The 15,083-nt window shown below is 43.0% G+C and overlaps 1 long non-coding RNA gene across 1 annotated transcript in view; it reads left to right on the forward strand.

Annotated features, from left to right (window-relative positions):
- LOC142414472 (uncharacterized) overlaps nt 1-15,083 on the forward strand; it is a 37,705-nt gene that overhangs the window by 499 nt on the left and 22,123 nt on the right. The window contains exons 2-3 of the long non-coding RNA XR_012777088.1: nt 457-583; nt 1,770-1,877. This is a non-coding gene — a long non-coding RNA (uncharacterized LOC142414472). The remainder of the gene's footprint in view (nt 1-456; nt 584-1,769; nt 1,878-15,083) is intronic.

The following is a 15,083-nucleotide window of genomic DNA, read 5'->3' on the forward strand; positions in this document are numbered from 1 at the left end:
AGCTGGCCAATCCAGTTCCTGAGCATTTGAGAAGCTCCTCTTAAGGGTGAAAAGGGCATCAGCTCAGCCTGGTGCTAATTATTCCTCTGGTGGCCTGAGTTTATTCAGGTGACTGGTTACAGGAGTAGCAGGTACAAGATATTAACCACTGTGCTTTGGACATCTTGTTGGCTTCTTTCTCACCATAAATATCTTTCAGGGCTTCCAAAATGAATGCCGCAGATGGATTATTCAAGTTAGTCATAAGAGTTCTGCCTGGGCAAGGGGAGAGCTAATAGTGTTGTATTAAGTCTGTATTCCAGCAACCTGGTGTATGTGCATTAAAACCCTGTGTAAGACAGCAGGGGAAATCTGGAAAAAGATGTTGGGTGGGTGGCTTGTTCTGCCTGTGTCCTACCCTGCTGGAGTTGGCTGGGCCATCATCCGGGCAGCATGTTGGTGTTTTCTTACTTCTAGGAAGGACTGTCTGGGCGGGCTGGCTGGCTTGGCCCTTCCAGTTCCAGAGCTACAAGCAATTCAAAGCATCTGATGCCCAGAGCCTGGCTTCCTGCATTGAGAGAAGCAGTCCCGAAGCCTTTACAAGGTGTCTGAAACTATTTGTTACTGTGTGTTTGATAATGTCCAAGAGTGACTACAAGAAGGGGCTCACTAGATTTTTAGTCTTTATTTCAGTCTGAATAGTCTTAGTTTTGTGAAGACTAGGGCTTATAAGACATTGTGCAAGTCCACAGTGAAGCTTTCTTCTTCAGGTCCCAGTTGATGTCACAAATGTGTTCCCATTTACTTTCCTTAAATGCTCATCTTCATGCAAACCTCTTGGAAGCTGGTAGTAATCTACTAAATGATTGGCAAGCTTCCTGCAGACTATTTAGGAAAGCTAAAATCAAAGCCTCGGTTTATTTGTTATAATTTGTTGTATTTGTCTGTCAGATGCAGTGGAAACAAGGTAAATGGTTATTCTACCAAGGATACCTCAAAGTACCTAAATATTGAAGTAATAGCCTGCTGTACTTTGACATCAGCTATCCTAAATCTGAGGAATACTACTGACTGCTGATGGGCCTTATGTATTTTGGAGCTGGTGCATGGGGAAGTGATGCAAGTTATCGATAGCCCCCTTGCTGCTTTGTCAATCGAGTGCACGGAGGTTTTGTAGTTTCACATGGTTAGCTGTGGACGCTTCTTTAAAACAAAACCCCTTGCCTCTGTCACGTGTCAAACAGCTGTCAAAATACAGGTTTGCAATCAACTGCCAATGGACCGTGACAAGTGAAAGGCAAATAAGTTGGTGGTTTGTGATGGGGAGCAAACTTACAAATATTTTACATTCTCAGATCATACCAAGTAGCTTGGGAAGTTTGCCTTTTTAATCTACTTGTGTTGAGCAATGGAAAGTAGTGTGCATTCCTGGCTTCCTGTTTTTAGGGTTGGTTATTAAATGCTAGAGTACTCTGTGCTTTCACAGCAAAGAATTGCTGGTGGGATGCTAGGGCTGTGTGGCACAACTTAATGTAAATAAAGTCAGAGAACGTGTTAAGCATTAGTAATCGGGACGCTTACAATCAGTTCTGAAGCACTGCAGTAAATGTGGATCTCTCTTGAACGTGTTCTCAGGCTGAATAAAAGTATGAGACTGGGAAGGAATGAAGAATTTTTAGAAGCACGAACCCAGCTTGTTTCTTCCATGTGAGCCTTCTGTTTATGCTAGGATAAGTGATAGAACAAACAGTGCTGAATCATGACTAGCATCTTACTTTGTATTATAACAGCCCATCAAAGCTGAGATTGGTGTAAAAGTGTGTGATGAGAATCCATCTGAGGTGACAAGACTTGTAGATCACTGCACTGAGAACAAGACTTAGCCTCTGATTCACAAGGTAGGGTGTATTCTCTTGTAGGTATATCAAATCTGATGGATGTTTGAGGTATGCAGCCCGTTTTATTGCTTTGTCTTTTTATGTGGGCTTGAGCCTGCCTGGGATAGAGCATACCAGCTCTTCCTGCAGTCCTTCTGAGCATTACAAACTCAGGGTAGGAAGATGACACATTGTGCTTTCCTATGCTAACTGGGATCTGTTTTTAGGCTTTGAGTTTATGAATAAACACATGGGACTTACGTACCATACACAGTGAAAGTATCACTGCATAACTTAATGCTACAGAAAACAAAGGGAACTGTATTTAGTTCAAACATTTTACTGTAGTTCCAACTCACGAGTTGCATTTTCAGCCTGTCAGTACAGTGCAGCTGATACATGGTAAATGGAGTGTTCAGCTTACCCTGCCCTTAACAGAGCTAATAATTGGAAATAACTGATACCTTTGGTATTTATATTTTTACAAATCGGTTAGCTGCATTAAATACTAACTACTCCCAGATATTTAATGCTTAACGCTGTTTCTGTAGTAAATCAGTGGCAAATGGGTTCAGCCTTGATCTGGTGCATCAGCAGTGCTTGATCTCAGAGTTGGGCTCTTGGGACTCAGCTGACTTAAATCCTATGGAGCTTTGTATGTGTTTGGTCTTCCAGACTGGCATGTGCTAAACTTCAGGAGTGTGGAAAACACTGGAGATTGACTTCTCCCCTGTTGTGTGGAAGAGCACCTGCTTGTGACTGACACGGTCCACACAAAGAACATTGTTAGTGTTTGTACTACCTGTGCAAATGCTGGGGTTGAAGCAAACAGCATTATTACAATGAAAAGCGAAGGCAAATCAGAGCACCTGCAGTATCAGTTGACTGGCACGTGAATATTGAGTGATGGAGCAGGACAAAACTTGCAAGTGCTTTTACACCAGGTGGAAAACCTGAGAAAGACAGGGTAACTAAACTGCTGGACATTGACCCTGACATAACATGCCAAAATAATTATAATAGTGTTACCAGGCTGCAAATGTTGGGGAACAAAGTGGGATGTGCAAATGGATAACAAAGTATAACAGCGTAAAAATACTGGGCGTGTTTTGGGGTGGGACTTGCAATGAAATCTTCATGGTTGGAAGTCCTGTACTGCATTTTTATTGCTAGGGCATTACAATAGATCTCAAGATCAGAAGGGTATGTGATTGGAACAGTAGTACTAGTGGAAGATTTTGGCTACCTCATTTAAACAGACTGGGGTGAGATGTAGAGAGAACTTGAATGCAGTGGTAGTTGCTGCCTAGAACAACTAGTAGTAGACAAGAAACAAACTCTTGATTTATTTTTCAGTGCTGCCTGGTACAGATGTTGGCTGGAGAACTACTCTGGCTGTCACAATATGATTAGGTTTCATGTGCAGTTGGAGAGAACAGGCCAAATAAATTCTCTATATGGAAATTCTACTTTAGGAAAGGGTTCCACGCAAAAAATGAAGCAGTTCCTTTTGCAGTTTTTTGTTTTAAAACTAACAATCAAAGCAAGATGCCTACAATGCCTATGTATAACCTGGAGACTTCAACCTACTGTTTTAGAAGCCATGGCTCACTGCAAGTAAAAGCCTAACAGCCCTGCAGTGGCTCCATGCAAGAGCTGAGGAGGTGTTTTGGAGGAAAGATTGGCACTTAAAGCAGAAAGCTTGTGCAAACAAGGAGAATAGAATAAGCCTGTAAAACATGGAAGATCAAATGGTAAACAAGAAGTGAAAAGGGCAAAACCAGAATCAAGCAGTATTTTGCAAAGGGTGCTCAGACTGATGTGGTCATAGTTACTTAACTATGTTAAGTAGGTGTTATTGCAGGTGGGAAGTCAGCAAGGGAATTGGTAGGAATTGTCCTTGACGATGGGGAAAATGACAGATGCTGAATAATTTTGTGTCAGTCTGCTGCAGATTCTCACCCCAACATGTTCTTTGCGGTGGGTAGCTCAGGGTACCTATATCAATTTACAGTAAATATATACAGTCTAATGTTTCCTGTATACAAGTAAGATATCAGAAAGCTGCCAAGACCACAGTATTTATCAGAGTCCTGAAGGAACTCTGATATTAAACTGGAAACTTGCAGGCGAATGGTATCTAACTTTCTATTGCAAACAGTTACTGTGCTGGAGGCCTGGTGGGTTATCAGTGTAACTCTCACAGAAATGTCTCTAGGGAGAGCCTGGGAACTACAAACTGTTGGACATCTTGCTAGGAATAAATATTAGTGGTATAGATGATGCACCACTGAACATACAGATAAAACAGTCTGGGAAGAACCACTATGGCTTCTGTACAGAAAATACCACCTCATCTGCTGGAACAATTAGTGTGTCTTCAGGCATGTGGATAAAGGGGATGTAGTCAATGTAGTAGATCTGATGTCCCACACCAAATACTGAGGAAATAACATTGCTGCAGCATCACAGGAAAGCTCCTTTAAGGCCTGAAAGCTGGTTAAAAGGTAGAAAGCAAAAGGGTAGGGCTTACTGGCCACCCTTGCAGTAAAGGTGAATCTGCTTTGGGGCCCCAGGAAGCAAATGCTGGGACCAATGCATTGAATATTTTTATTGATATCCCAGGGGAGGATACGTGCAACAATGTCCCAGTTTGTTGATGGTAGTAAGCTCTTAGGTAGTCATTGCAGCACTGATGGCAAGGAAAATGGGAGGAATCTCCCAAAACTGGGTGGACAAAGTGGTAGCAAGTGAATTGCAGTGTTCTGTAGGTAAAGGTAAGACAATGCATCTAGGGGAAAAATAATCTATAGGTGTGTTTACATGATGCTGAACTTGTAACTGGCACTTGCAGCTCTGGAAGGAGATTGGAGAGTCTTTATCAATAGCTGTCCAAAATCATTATCAATGTGCAAGAGTGAAAAAAGCCAACAGTGTTAAGCATCATCCAGGAGGGCAATGAGAACAAGAGGCAGTAATTTTCTTGTTATGTAAAACTTCGGTGCACTTGCACAAAAACTCCCTTGAGTACTATAGTTCTGACTTCCACCTCTCAAGAATGAGCCTAGAGTTAGAGAAGATTCAGAAAAGTACCTGTAAAATGATGAAAGGGATAGAGCAGCTGACTTCTGGGTAGAGAATAAAAATGCTGGGACCCTCTAGTTTGGAGGGAGTGTATAGAGGAGGTATGTCTGAGACTTGGGAAATCACAAAGGCAGTGGATAAGCTGAATGCAAAGCTTATTTGGCAAATCCCACAATTCTAGAGGTAGGGCACACTTGGACATTGGTTTAAAGCAGATGAAGGAGCATACTTCTATACAGCACAGCGAGCTTCTGGAACTTGTTACTGCAGAAGGGGGTAGAGGCAGAGCATATCTGTGTACTCTCAAAGGGATTATGAATTCACAGGTTAGAGGTCTGTAAATGGATAATAAAAAGAAGAGGCGAAGATGTGCCTCGTAACATCCTTGTTCTAGTGGGTGCTGGAGGAGTCTTGAGGGAAGAAAGGATCACTGAGAAGAGCCAGGCCTAAACACCATCTCCAGTTGCCACCATGCTAGGCAGGCTATTGGGCTACCTTGTTCTAACCCAGGCTAGTCCTATGCTCCTAACTTTGAGTCCCTTTCTCACAGGTAGTATGTTCATTTTCTCACCTTTTACTGTCCTCCAAATGTTGTTTGACATTTTACTTGGATGATGTGGGTAAGGGCCTGTGAATTTTTCAGTGTAATTATGGAAGAACCCCAGTATTGAAATAAGAGTTGTGAATGTCTAATGTCCTTGGGGATATTGTATATAATGAAGTGTGCACTTATATTCTGTCAGATCTGAGAACTTCCTTCGTTTTCTAAACAGAATGGAGGTTATTTTCTAAATTTTAGGCAAAAAGCATGATGTTGCTATATGTCCAAGCAGTCGGTGGGTGAAAAGCTTAGTTGAAAACATTCAGACTCAGAGGACATGAATGTTCCCTGATTTGCGTGGCACATCTTAGCTCAGCATTTTGTTTGCCTCCCACGGCCCTCACATGTTCATGGCCCTTTAACATCTGGTGAGTAAAGCTCAGGATTAGTAAATGCTCCCATGAGATCCTGAAGAGCAAATTCTGCTTTCGTGTTAAAATACTAAAATACTGATTTGATTACAAGAAAAATGCCTAATTATGAGGAAGATCCTACTTCTGTTAACAGTTTGGATCCATGCTGAAGGTCTTGTCTTGGCTTAAATTTCCAGCCCAGTCTCATTACTGCAGACTACTTTGTGTAACTGCAAGTACAGTCAGTGTGAGAAGCTTTTTGTATGCTCCTTTGGAGGTTTGGTGAGGAAAATTTAGGTCAAAGGGAATTGCTCGGATACCATCCAAAGGTTTGGAGTGTCTCTGTTAAGTCCTAGCATTGGGGAAAACTCTCTGTGACCACAGGAAATTATTAAAGTTTTTAATAAACAAGTTTTTGGGCTGTTTGTCAGGGGTTACCAGTTCCTTCTTTCTCTTGCTTTCCCCCGCTCCTGTTTTTTACCATACGTCTCCTGGGAATGGGTTATCTTATAATATGTACAGTGTCTAGCATGATGTAGTTGACTCCTGGGCTGCTTAGGTTCCAATTAACATTTTATAAAAAAGTGAGGAAGCATGTGGGAGTGGAATTGAGAGTGGGAAGAATTGTCTGGTATGCCAAAAAATGTTGATTTTTTTCTTTCCTCCTGCTGCTTAGTGACTCATTCAAACCACGTGTTGCGTGTCCAGTTGTTACTTGATTTTGCAATAGTTGATTTCCAGGGGACAACCTTCTTAAATGCTAATCATCTGGTGGGGGTTATCTAGGCTCCTTCTTTCATGCTTTTTGGCTGCCTGTCCAGGTCTCAGTTGGTTGAAGGATTTTACAGAGCACAGCTGAGCTGTTAATTGAATGTGAGATTTCTTTGGATGTTGGAGGTGAGCACACCTTTGGAAACAGAAAAGAGAAGTTTTACTTTTTTAATGTACAAAGGCTAGCTTGGAGAATGCAGTAGGAACAGCCTGAGGGCTGGGTAGGTGACACATAATTTTGAAACTAAGATGTCAACTAGTTAATAATCTGAGGTTGCCTGAAGTAGGATGAAGTGGGGAGGTAATTTTGTGCTCTTTCAGAACTTTGAGGGAAAACTTGTTTCTCATTCAACAAGAACGGGATGTGTTTTACTACCTTCAGGTATGTGCCAGAAAAGCTGCCTAAACCACCAGCAGTACTAGAAGTGAGTGAAAGTTTTAGGGCTCTGATTTGGAGAATAAATCTTGGAGCGTTATTAACATGCATAAGCCTGTTGGCAGGTATTTTTGATCTGTCTGTCAGCTCAGATACGTCCTTGCTACCTAGAGAGGGAGAGATGCATTCACCTTATGTGGTTATTGGATGGTTTAATTTTCCCCAGAGTTTAGTCAGTCATGCTTGTCTACCTTTAAGATGCATGCATCATCACTGTAGCATCTCCTAACTAGCACCTTGGCCCCAGCTTGGAGTTTAAAAGACACTGGAATCAGCCAACCAGCAGAGAAGAGGAGGATGACAGTAAAGATAGCCTGCTACTGTGAGCACTTGAGCAGTTTGTAGGAAGTCTCTGACCTGGGGAGGGAGATGTGCTTTACTGATCTCTGGAAGGTGAGAAGCCTAGGCTGAAGTTTGATTCAGTCGAAGGCAGCATCTGTGGTTTTGCACAGCTTTTGGTTATGGAGTGCAGAAAGAATATCTGACTTTTTTTTTTTCTGTTAGCAATATTGATTCTCAGCCAGGGAAGAAGGGAGAGCTGTACTTTATTGGCCAGTCAGATATCTTTGTACCAGAGGGAGGATTAATGTTTTTGCAATATACTTATTTCAGTTTGGGGTGCTTTTGTAACACTAATTGAACTTTCATCCCTTGAGAGCTTTTTCCCTTAATAGAATTTGTGATTGAAAACAGTTTGCAAATCAAACACTGCTAAGTTTTGCCTGATTTGGAGGTTAAAATAATGCAACACAGGTAGCTCTTCCTGCCTTCATGACCTGCCCAAGTACTGTAATTCAGCCAAGGCTTTCAAAAGTCAACAAACTTCAGTCTGAGTTTGTGACTCTGAAAGACGGATGATCTTCAGCGCTTGTTGCAAAAGGCTGAAAAAGCTCAAGTTCTTCTCGTCTGACAAGTAAACCTGGTAGGGTTGCACTAAATGGTATCCTTTCAAATTGCCCTGTGGAAGGGTCAGTGCCTGTGACTGCAGAGCCTGGGGAAAGGCAAAAAATTAGCACTCTACTAGTAGCTTGTGAGCCTGTATGTTCTGCAAATACATCCACAGGCCCCAGAGAAGTGGCAGGTGGTGTTACCAACAGCTTTCCGAGTACCCTCTTGAGGCTTCACCTTTGCACGTTTTTTGTTAGATGGTGAGAACGTGCTATTTCCCCTTCACAGAAGGGCTGGCTGTGGAGTGGTTAACCACCTGCCTTGATGGATCGCTCCCAGATGGCCTTGGAGAGTCTGGCTATGTGCATGAAGCAAATGGGCGTTATGTGCCTTAACTGCTCTCCCATGTCTTTCCGTAGCGTGCTCCCCCTTGTGCAGAGGGTTTCCCTTTCCTTGATTTGTGGGACGTTGCAGACATGTGCCAGCTAAGTGCTATAAATAACATCAGCTAGTCTGCTGTGCTCTTTCAAGGGAACTTCAGGCTTTCTCTTGAATCAACATCACCTTTAAGCAGTATTTCCTTGAATTTGCAGAGTATGTATGCAGACATCTCAGGGCGAGGATGGGTTATTTTAAGCTACAATGAGGCAAGGCGTGCACAGCATGGTGTGGCAGAGTGATGCAAACCACGGCTTGCAAAGTTTATTTATTACTGCCTGCTTCCTTTTCAATGGCGTAAGAGCTGAAGGGTGGGGAAAGCAGAGGTGGAGTGAGGTTTAGGTTCTGTGTAGTTGATGAACTGCAGGTGCTCATGATGGGACAGAAGGTCTTGCCCCCCTGCGCTTTACAGAGATGCTGCTGTATGTTCGTCCTGGAAGGTGCCAGAATAAAGGAGGAGGAACTTGGGCAGCAGCACTATTTCTGTTGGAGGGCATCTGGTAACCTGAAGATGTGAGATATTTGCAGCCTCACAAAGTTTGGTGTAGTTAGTTGATTCATGAGTAAGTTGGCTTTTAAAACAAAACCCAAAGCTGTGGCTTTTGAGTATTTACCTGAAGATGAGATCGGTGAATGTTTGTTTGGCTTAGCCTAGTAGCCAAGGGAACAACCAGATCTAATAGCTGGAAGCAGGCTAGAGCTCAAATGGGGTTTATGGGGCTTTTTCCCCCTTAGGCAGTGAAGTCTACTGAAAGCTTATTTTAGTGGTAGAGCTGTTACTGCCTGGTGTTCTGTAGATGTGCTGTAGTGCAGCCAGTGCTGCTGGACTTGGTGTGGAAAATTGTCCTTGCCAGAAGAAGAGGTGGGCTCTTGGCTGTGTGATTTTTGGATCTCGAGTGGTTTATACCTCCTCAGGATAGAGCGTAACTTTTTTTTACCTTGGAGATCTCAGTAAATGTAGGTGCTCGCATAATCAGAAACCACAGGTGACTGGCAAGTGCCATGGTATCACCTCTGTAAATGAGCATTTCTCCACTGTCAAGAAAAGTATCTCTGGGTGATAATGTGATCACACCACTGCATCACTAAAACTGTTGTTTGGAAGGTCATGCTCTAAATCTGGTTCCCTCAAGTGCTGGCTTATACTGGATGTTTCTGAGTGTCATCGTAGCAGATGTTTATCCATGTGCTTGTGGAAGTGAGAATGTACACCCGCTACTCATTTTCCCCTTCCTGCTAATGATCAAAGTTGGGTTTTTTGATTGTTGCAGTTTTATAGTTAAGACTTCAATTTTTTTGCCATCAAGTCTAGTGCTTATTCCTGCTTGATGTATGAGCAAGACATAAGAGAAGGTTCTGTGGGGGCTTTTTGTCACACAAGCAGTGATTTTTGTGTGGACTGAGAGGATTGCGATCAGCAGCCAAAATATCTCTTGCTAAATATCTGTGAAGACAAGCTGTCTGGGAGTATTGTTCTCCCTTTGTGGACTCTCTTTCCTGACAGAACATGCTGGGTGATCATAATGAGAGTATAAGCACCACAGCAGACTCTTTTTCTAATCTTGTTAGTTCCTGGATGTGTAGACATGGATGGAAAAGATGTGCAGAAAAGGCACAGGTGGGAGTTGCAAGCTGACAAGACTTTTTCTGGAGCAGCTCCAATGTATAAGAGCCAAGATAGCAAGATTAGAATCAGAAGAAGAAATTTCATGGTGGTAGGGAGTTCACTGTTTCCATCTGGATGCTGCTAAAGGAGAAAAGTCATGGTACAGTTGGTGAACCTGAAAAGGAAAAACATGACAAGAGAGCCTGTATGCTGATGGATGGGGGGGAGTGAACTTAACCCATTGTCTTGGTCAAAATTCTGCCTGTTCCCTCAAGCAGCCCTTTTTGGAGTAGTTATGTTCAGCTCGGTGGAAAACAGGTACCCAGATATTTGTCTAGGCAAGAAGTCAGTTCTGAACCCTCAGTTGGATGGTGGAGAGTTTACCATAAGGACCCGACTTTCTCTTCCCTGTGAGAAATCTTAGGGGCAGCCAGATCTTTGAGTCCTGGTCCGTGCAGCCTGTGCGTTCACACCGCAAGAGGAGATGTTGATGTAAAAGAAAACCATGCCCAGCTTGAGGAAACAGAGGGAGCTCTGACCTTGAATGAGAAGTGAAAACATGTTGTTGAGTAGAAAAAGACTGAACAGCAAATCAGTGGATTATGGTGTGGTTCTGGGAATGCAGTTAACTGATAGAAACAAGACCTAGCTCGGCTACATTCCGAGCAACCTAGTTCTATGTAGAGATTTTTCTCCTATGTTAGCATAGGGAAATCTCAGTTGCTGAGATTCTCCCTGTTCCTGTGCAGATAGAAAGGCAGGGTTCTGTAAGAACTACTTACATGCTTTGTGATTCAGATCAGTAGAGTTAGTATGCAATCTTTCCGGACTTCTTTGGAGAGCAGCTTCACGTGCTTGCCTTGTTCAGGGTCAGTATGTTGGACACTTGTTTTTTCTTGAGAAATGGGAAAGATTTATATTCTCAATTTGCATGCTCACCTGGCTTTTACTTCCATTTTGCGATCCCTTAATATTTACTTAGATTTTGTTGTCACTGTGTTGATGGAAACCCTCTGTTTTTTGTTCTTATAAGCTTAGAAGTCTTTCAATTTTTCTGAAGCGAAGATAATTCCCCACAATGTAATGCAAGTGCAGAGTGGATGTTTGAGAGATTTGAAGCCCTTTTTGTGAATAACCGATTCACATAGAGCATTAGGGATTTCATTCCCAGACATGCTGCAAAATACAAGTTTTCATTTCTTCTGTACTATTAGCTGAAGCTGGAAATACTCTGCAGTGATAGCAAAAAGTCAGTAGGATATTTCAGCTGAGCTAATGTCTGGGGGAGGAATGGAAGTCTTTTCCTTTGCTGTCTTAGATCCATGTTTGTCTTAAATTTTTTGGCCTTGGCAAAAGGCTGAAAAAGAACAATGTGTTTCTGTAGTTTCCTAGGACTGTCTCACCATGGGGGCAAGAGGTCCCTCCTTAAACTGAATGCGAAATGGTTTTTATCTCTTAGGGTTTCATCCAGTTCCCACTGTAGTCAGTTACAAGTCTTCTGACTTCAGTGCAAGTTGATTTGGATCAAGATATGTGATTTTAACAACGTGGAGAAGTTTAGTAGGACTGACACGTCAAACCAAGGACCATGTGGGCTTTACTGCTGCAAGTAAAATGGAATTTTTTTGGCCAGCTGCTGCAAACGTTGGTGGTAACGTTGACTCTGAAATTCTAAGTTTCACTGTTGGCATTTCATTGTCATTAGAAGCAACAGATGATCAGATTCTCAATACTTGGTTTAGTCCATTGGGAAACTAATAACTTCCCTATTTTTTTTCCATAGAAGGGTATAAATTGTTGCCACAATGCTCTATTTTTTCATAAGCAACTTCACTGCTTTACTTTCTTTAGGAAAAAACATTTGAGGATGAGTTGAATGATCCCACTATGAGGCACTGCTCCAGAGCTGACAAGCTAAGCTAGGAAGGATGTGGGGCACTGGTCAAGATGAGAGAGAAGTTTTTTTTCCCCTTTTAGAAAATTCTTACTGTAACTTGTACTTATCCAATTTTCAGGTCTTTGTTGGTATCTGAAGAGCTTTTAATGAAGCCATAACTGATTCTTCACTAGAACATGACTGCAGCATTTGCAAAAATGTTCTTATAGTCTCAAGAAAAAGCCATTTAGAAAGAATTTCCAGTTTATTTTAAATTTTTCTGCCTTCCATAGTTAGTACTCAGAATACCAGACTGGAGGAAGGTCACTGTAGTAGCTGATCTATCTGAAGAAGGTAGGAAAGCCTCGGGAAGCAGTGTAGAATGTCTGGTGAAATACTTTGAGGGCGAGGTGTTTCCCTGTTAGCGGCATCCCCAGAGAGGGTCTCTAAGACCAGCTAATAATGTACGTATCTGAATCTGTATTTGTGCCTGCTTCTTTGTATCCATCAGCACTGAAAAACGTCCTTTCTCTTTTCCAGCATTCACCATTAAGCTTTAACTTGTATGCCACCAAGTGGTAAAGTATGCAAAGCTGCCAGGCACTTGTATTGCAGGGTGGCTGTGGATTCACTAGGGAGTAGCTGGAGGGTATGTAGATCTCAAGCCAATGTGCTCTGGGTAGTTGGCTCCTGCATCTGGCTCCAATGTCCTGTTCTTCAGCTGCTCCACAGGTTGCTGTGCCTCTGTCTTGAGGCCAGAATGACACAATTATGGTGGAGTGCACTGCATCTAGCAAGAGGTTATGTTTAAAAGAATGCAAAGAGGAAGGCCTGCTTGTAAGCTGTGGCCCTAAGTGTGCCCTAGTGCCTGTCCTGGAGGGCACTGAGGTCCTCGGTTGCAATGCCTGTTCCAGGTGGGTGGGCGTCCCCACCTGCCCAAGTGACCCAAGGCTGCTTTGATTTCACAGTACCTCCCTGGTAAAGAAAAGGCATGACAGTGGCACCGGTCCTAGCTCTGCAGCCTGTCGGCAAGCAGAGAAGTGCCCTTACGTGTATGCCGAGGTCTTCAGAAAGTGAGGCAGAGCAGATGGGAACCTACCAAAGAGGGGGAAAGTACATCAGAGTGATTAGTCTGTTACCCAGTTTCTTCCAACATCTTTGCAAATATCGCCAATGAGTCATTCTGAAGTCTTGTCATTTTTCCTGTGGTTGAGTTCCCAGACTTTTGTAAGATGTGTCCTGTTAGAAACATGGATCTTCTCCAGACTCTTTTACAGTGATCTAGGCTATTAAACAAAAATCAAAAACCCTTAGTTCAGTTAACTAAGTCACAGTCAAGGTAAGTGTAAGGAAGTGTCCTGATTTATGCATGGATTTAAACCAAATCCTGTTCTTCCTAGACAGGAATTAAGGAATATATATTTAGCCATTTGGATACCCAGCATCAACAGTTTAGAAAAATGATCCAATATTTACTTATGCTATGATGTTTATAATAGAGGTGCTTCATTGTGCCCCTCTTTGGGAAGAGAACAGGAATTGGGAGTTGGCTTCACCATTTATATTTTGAGACCCAACCAGATAGTAGGAACATCTTTGAGAGCATGTGAGACAAAAGATGGAGTCCTGTTTCCAGTGAATCGGAATCATAGAATGCTTTGGATTGGAAGGGACCTTTACAGGTCATCTAGTCCAACCCCCCTGCAAGAGCAGGGACATCTTTAACTAGATCAGGTTGCTCAGAGCCCCATCCAACCTGACCTGGAATGTTTCCAGGGATGGGGCCTCCACTACCTCTCTGGGCAACCTGTGCCAGTGCCTCACCACCCTCATCGTAACAAATTTCTTTCTTAAATCCAGTCTAAATCTGCCCTCCCTTAGTTAAAACCATTGCTCCTTGTCCTGTCACAACAGGCCTTGCTAAAAAGTCTGTCCCCGACTTTCCTGTAGGCCCCCTTTAAGTACTGGAAGGCTGTGATAAGGTCTCCCCACAGCCTTCTCTTCTCCAGGCTGAACAACCCCAACTCTCTCAGCCTGTCTTCATAGGAGAGGTGCTCCAGCCCTCGCATCATTTTTGTGGCCCTCCTCTGGACCTGCTCCGACAGCTCCATGTCCTTCCTGTGCTGAGGGCTCCAGAGCTGGACGCAGTACTCCAGGTGAGGTCTCACCAGGGCAGAGCAGAGGGGCAGAATCACCTCCCTCGACCTGCTGGCCACGCTGCTTTTGATGCAGCCCAGGACACGGTTGGCCTTCTGGGCTGTGAGCGCACATTGTTGGGCAATCTCCTACTGACTTGAGGTGGGATCCTTGTCCTCTCTGAAGTCTAGCACGACCCCTAGAGAACACATCTGGCCAGATGGCAAGAGGAGAACTGTGGTAAGGAACTTTGTGGGCTCTGCTTGGAAGCCACTGAGAGCAAGACTGCCTAAAGCATAGAAAACAGCAGAGGGAAAAGGGGAAGGAAAAATAGATATGGACATGTTTAACCCTTGATTCAAATTTATTTCTCTATTTTTCAGTAGCTTTCATATGAGGGAGAAGGTGGTTCTGCTTTCCTCTTTGACTCTAAATTTCATGCTGTCTTTAGGCACCTAGTACAGAACTTAAATTCCACTAAATTAGTAAATTTCCCAGATATAGGCATCAAAAATATTAAGTGGGGGAGGCTGAACTCCAGAAATACTGGCATATCCATAGTCTGATCAATTTAACAGCACAGCACCAGACCACTTTCTTCCCTATTGTATCAAATCCATCAGTGGCAAATATTTTTCCCAGTAATAGCTGCCTTGGGCAGCAGTCATGCAGTGGGAGGGGTGACTTAAAAAAAAAAAAAAAAGCTCTTGACTCCAAGAAGAGTTTTCCTACTCAGAGTTATTGGAGGACTCTCCTTGTATGTCACAGATATAGTTGGCAAACCCTAAGCAGCTCTTAGCTTCTTGTCCCTGTAGCATTTGTAATAAATTTGACATGCTGCTCTGACATCCTTCAACATGCATGTTTGAAAGCTGACGGGTTTTTAACCGTTTGTATTCTCCTATGTTTGGTGGAGCTGATATCAGCCCTTGCCACTGCAACGTTTGTGTTGTCATGCGTGTGTTAGAGTGGTCAGATCTATAGTAGCAAACTCAGTAGGAGGAATAACTGGGGAAATTAGAGTCCTCATCACATTTG

This window comes from Mycteria americana, chromosome 9, assembly GCF_035582795.1.
Source record: "Mycteria americana isolate JAX WOST 10 ecotype Jacksonville Zoo and Gardens chromosome 9, USCA_MyAme_1.0, whole genome shotgun sequence".
In the NCBI taxonomy this organism is placed as follows: domain Eukaryota; kingdom Metazoa; phylum Chordata; class Aves; order Ciconiiformes; family Ciconiidae; genus Mycteria; species Mycteria americana.